This window comes from Ovis canadensis, chromosome 14 (assembly GCF_042477335.2).
Source record: "Ovis canadensis isolate MfBH-ARS-UI-01 breed Bighorn chromosome 14, ARS-UI_OviCan_v2, whole genome shotgun sequence".
NCBI classification, from domain to species: domain Eukaryota; kingdom Metazoa; phylum Chordata; class Mammalia; order Artiodactyla; family Bovidae; genus Ovis; species Ovis canadensis.
This window is the reverse complement of record NC_091258.1, coordinates 36,679,911-36,685,587: the sequence shown is the minus strand read 5'-3', so window position 1 is coordinate 36,685,587 and position 5,677 is coordinate 36,679,911. Positions and strand designations below refer to the sequence as shown.

The following is a 5,677-nucleotide window of genomic DNA, read 5'->3' as shown; positions in this document are numbered from 1 at the left end:
TGTGGTGATGACGGGAGTGCATTGAAGTAAGTAGAAACATGCAAAGCCTCTGGAGACCAAGGACAAGCATGAATACACAGTCACTTCTATTCACCAAACATATCACATGGGGGGAGAGAAATATACTCTGCCTTTTTGGAAAGACCTCTAAAGTCACAGGGAAAAAGGCGTGGGGACAATCGGGGTGAAGAATTAAGGCTTTTCATGCAATCAGTCTATTCTGTTAAGTATCATCATTCATATATATATATATATATATATATTTTTTTTTTTTTTTAAAGTTCTGGTCACAGAAACATTGTGCAAGATTTACTTTCACCAGTCTGCTCGGGCATGTTTCCAATGATATCAGAATCACTTGGATCAATGATAGCCGGTGTGCATACTCTGTAGTATTATCCACATTATGTGCCCAGTTCAGTAATATTGCCACTGTAGTCGTGGACCAGTTTTGGCCAACATGGCATAACACACTGCTTCAGATTTCCTCAAGACTGGGTAGGTGACGATGATGACCAGTTTCACTTTGTCTTGTCTGATCATTTTCACAGTCTGCTTGTACCCCAGCATGGACTTTCCACTTTCCATAACCAGTTGGAGCCTAGAGTTGACTGACTCCAGTGGCTTTTTCATCTTCTTTGTGGTCACCATCTTCCTGGCTTAGGTGCAGGACTGTCCCCTAAACCAAGAGCAGCCGACAAGATGGCTGGGGTATTTCTGTTTATATTTAAATGCTGAATTTGAATCAAAGTCTTCCATTCTGGAGCTGGAGAATCACTGCTGCACAAACTTTTCCAGGTGAGTCTGATGCCACAGGTCTGACTTTGAGGACCCTACTCAGCTTTCATAGTCAACTGATCAGAAGGCTCATCTGGGGCTCTGCGGAAAACAGATTCCTTGGCTACTTCCCTGGAGATTTCAGTTAGGCTTCAGAAACCCAGATTTTAATAAATGCTCTCCAGGAGCATCCTAATGATGGGGAAAATTGGGAAACATTCTTCTAAGGCAGCATATTTCTTTAAGAGATGAAGACTGAGATCCAGAAGAGGAAAGAGACCCGAGAAAGGTCACCCAAAAAGAGAGTACTATTTGGGGCTAGAATTCAAGTGACCTAACTCCCTCCTGGCCAAGTGTCTTTTACAATATAAATGACTAGAAATTTCTACACCTCAACCATGCCACCACAGAGTCCTGTTGGGATTCAGTGTTTAAGGAAAAATAAAGTCAACCTTGGTTTCAAATGGCCCTTGATTTACAATCTCTTGTGAACAAAGACTCCCAGAGATCAAGTTTAACATATGGTGCCTAGATACCCTCTCCTGATACCTTGAGGGGTGGTTGTGGGCTTAGAAATGTGCTGCTTAGACCTCTCTGCCCAGTTATGGGAAGTGATATCAGCAGGCAGCCTCTAGCTGTCAGCTTCTTTGGGGTCTGCTTGAGTTGCAGACGCTCCTCACCCAAGGTCATGGGGTTTCTGGCAACTAACAAAGGTAGGGGTACCGAGGTCTGATACCTCCTGAGGGGCAGTTCTCACTCCAGAGACCCTGCTTGGTTGCCTGGATCTTTGTCAGGCTGCATCACAGTTCATCTTCTTTTTTTTTAAATTGTTTTAGGAGTTTTCACCTGCTAAGTCTTTTTAAAAAATTTTTATTTATCTATTTTTGTTTTTGATTGCACTGGGTGTTTGTTGCTACGTGCAAGCTTTCTCTAGTTGCAGCAAGCAGGGGCTACTCTCTAGCTGTGGTGTGTGTGTTTCTCACTGAGGTGGCTTCTCTTGCGGAGCACGGACTCTAGAGCAAGGGCTCAGAAGTTTTGGCGCACAGGCTTAGCTGCTCTGGGGCATGTGGGATCTTCCCAGGCCAAGGACTGAACCCGTGTCCGCTGCACTGGCAGGCAGATTCTTATTCACCATGCCACCAGCGAAGTCCCACAGTTCATTTTCTTACTATGCCTGGTCCTCTCATTCCCTTCATAGGTGTTGATTCTTAAATATCTTGCATCCCAAACTCTGTCTCTGCAACAAGGGTCAAAAACAATGGCAGCGGTGTAAAAAGAGGGACTTTGGTTGTGGCAATGAGCTTTGCCAAGGGGCACACGATGAGGGAAACAGACGGGTGTGTCACATAAAGTGCATGCTTTTAAGGAAGCCTTGGCCGACAAGTACAGGAGACATCTAAACATTTAAATCACCTTTTCCTATTGATTAAGGTAAATACTTTACTGATGGTTTTAATCAATACCCCTATAAATCCTCCCTCTGTGATGGTTTTACTGTGCATTTAATGTTTCTGTCTTTAATTGAGTTACATCCCTCTCAGCCCAAAATGATGAACTGAAAGTTAGAAATCATCTGGGCGCTGACAAAAACGGGGAGTATTTTTTCCCCTTGTTTAATCTGAAGAACTAAATCCTTTGAGCATCAGTCAGCAAGCCCAATTTAGTCACCAGTGGCTGGTCTCATTTCCTTACCTCTCTGGGTCTCAGTTTCCTCATCTGGAGATGGGGGCAATGGCTGCTTTGCCCATGAAAGAGGACACCCGAGAAAGCCCTGAAGCTGAAAGGGAGTCTTATTATTAACTACTCAAGGCAGGAATTGGCAAGAAAACTTACAGAATCTTCCATGGTATCCACAGGGAGTGGCCGTGGTGGTCCTGGAGACTGTAATTCCTCCCGCAGCCCTCTTTCTGCACTGCCATCCGCTGATTGATTTGCCTATTTTGTCAGCTGAGTGTAAATATCCACCTGTCAATCACTCCATTATGCTGAGTGCCCATCCAGCCCAGAATGGTGATTTACACCCTCTGTGGAAAGCCCCAGTCCTCCTGGCAGCTGCGCTGTGTGCAAAGCAAGCAGAGTGGGGCTGCATTCCCGGGTCTATACTCCAGGCCCTCAGAGACATGGTCTTTTCCTCAAAGAAGGATCTGGACCACAGAAGGGAAGTGTTCTCACATCTCTTTTCCATCCCCGGTTTTGCTGAGGGGATGACGTTCAGCAAACCCCATAATCTACAGGAACTGCTATCTTCCACCAGAGGAGAAGTATCTTCAACCGAGGTGCTTACCAGAGGTTACTTTGCCCCCCAGGGGACATTGACAGTGTCTGAAGATGTTTTAGATTAGGAGTCCCCAACCTTTAGGATCTAATGCCTGATGATCCGAGGTAGAGGTGATTTAACAATAATAGAAATAAAGTACACAATAAATGTAAGGTGCTTGAATCATCCTGAAATCATCCCTCCACCCCTCATCCCCAGTCTGTGGAAAAACTGTCTTTAGCAAAATCAGTTCCTGTTGCCAAACTGTTTGGGGACTACTGTTATAGATGGTCATGACTATGGGTGTGCTCCTAGGGTCTACTCTGTGCAGTAGGCCAAGGATGCTGCTAAAAATTCTATGATTCCTAAGACTGGCCCCCAGACAGAGAATTATCTAGTCCAAAGTGTCGACAGTGCCACTGTGAAGAAATCCAGATCTACAGGGACGAGAGACTGTTGACCATCACTGGGTACTGGGGGGCAGCTCAAGGAACTGCTCACAGACACAATGATTTGTCATAAGATTGCTTTGGGAAAGGCAGGATTTAGGATGATGAGCAAGATGATGATGTTAGGAGAAGAAATAGCTGGTCAGAACTCCCCAGAGCTGGTTCAGTCTTCCATAATCTTCACTTTATAGAGATGGGTTCGGAGGCTTAGATTGGGGACCAACTTTCTTGAGCTAACAGCAGATCTGGAATGGGAATTCTTGTTTTGATTAGCACTTTGGAGCTCTTTTTTCAACATCTGAGAGGTGAAATCACTTGAAGTGATTGACAGGTAGTGGCTCTCCAGAGGGCTCATGCTTGCTGAGCATCTAAGTCTAGCAGGCTGGGATTGATTTGTGATGTCTGTCACAGGCATAGGAAGGCAGGAGTGGCGGCTCTTGGGAAAAAAAGTTACCTTCCTTGCACTTTACCATCTTTCTCATCCTCAGTCATCACAGTTAAGGGCAAATACATATAATGACACTTTAAAATATTTAGAATCTTGTTAAGCTAAACAGAAAGAGATATTTTAAAAACATCCTCCTTGCTTAAAAATGTATTTTCCTGATTGTTACAGTAACACATGCTTATTATAGCCAATAAGAATAAATAAAGAGAAAAAAAAATTGCCAATATTCCAGAAATAGCTATGTGGATGTTCTGATAGATCTTTTTATACTTTTATTCTACCATATGTATTCTTCCCCTGAATTTTCCTAAAATTAAATTCATGATGACTCATCACTTAAAAAAAAAAAACACTAACATAATATCAATAACCTCAGATATGCAGATGATACCACCCTTATGGCAGAAAGTGAAGAGGAACTAAAAAGCCTCCGGATGACAGTGAAAGAGGAGAGTGAAAAAGTTGGCTTAAAGCTGAACATTCAGAAAACGAAGATCATGGCATCTGGTCCCATCACTTCATGGGAAATAGATGGGGAAACAGTGGAAACAGTGTCAGACTTTCTTTTTTTGGGCCCCAAAATCACTGCAGATGGTGACTGCAGCCATGAAATTAAAACACGCTTACTCCTTGGAAGAAAAGTTATGACCAACCTAGATAGTATATTCAAAAGCAGAGACATTACTTTGCCATCTAGTCAAGGCTATGGTTTTTCCAGTGGTCATGTATGGATGTGAGAGCTGGACTGTGAAGAAGGCTGGGTGCCGAGGAATTGATGCTTTTGAACTGTGGTGTTGGAGAAGACTCTTGAGAGTCCCTTGGACTGCAAGGAGATCCAACCAGTCCATTCTGAAGGAGGTCAGCCCTGGGATTTCTTTGGAAGGACTGATGCTAAAGTTGAAACTCCAGTACTTTGGCCACCTCATGTGAAGAGTTGACTCATTGGAAAAGAGTTTAATGTTGGGAGGGATTGGGGGGCAGGAGGAGAAGGGGACGACAGAGGATGAGATGGCTGGATGGCATCACCGACTCGATGGACGTGAGGTTGAGTGAACTCTGGGAGATGGTGATGGACAGGGAGGCCTGGCGTGCTGTGATTCATGGGGTCGCAAGGAGTCGGACACAACTGAACGACTGAACTGAACTGAACTGATGTGTGTTATTCATGTCATTAAATACATTTGTAAGCATTGTAAGGTCAGGGCTGTGAATGTGCTAACATTTATTTTAATATATTCTGTAGTTGAATGCCAGGGTTTTTTGTAGTTGAGTTTAAAAAAAATTAATTATTTTGCTCATTGTTATATAAACAACTTGTATGTATCTGGATGATTTTTCCATTGAATTGAAGTTTATAATGGAGTAATGCTGGATCATGGAAAAAGCAAGAGAGTTCCAGAAACACACCTATTTTTGCTTTATTGACTATGCCAAAGCCTTTGACTGTGTAGATCACAGTAAACTGTGGAAAATTCTGAAAGAGATGGGAATACCAGACCACCTGACCTGCCTCTTGACAAATCTGTATGCAGGTCAGGAAGCAACAGTTAGAACTGGACATGGAACAACAGACTGGTTCCAAATAGGAAAAGGAGTACGTCAAGGCTGTATATTGTCATCCTGCTCTTTTAACTTCTATGCAGAGTACATCATGAGAAATGCTGGACTGGAAGAAACACAAGCTGGAATCAAGATTGCCGGGAGATATATCAATCACCTCAGATACACAGATGACACCACCCTTAT

General features: G+C 43.4%; 1 pseudogene; it reads right to left on the bottom strand.

Moving 5' to 3' along the window:
• Positions 1-287: 287 nt before the first annotated feature.
• On the bottom strand, positions 288-651 carry LOC138418583 (large ribosomal subunit protein eL30 pseudogene; annotated as a pseudogene).
• Between the last annotated feature and the right edge of the window lie 5,026 nt (positions 652-5,677).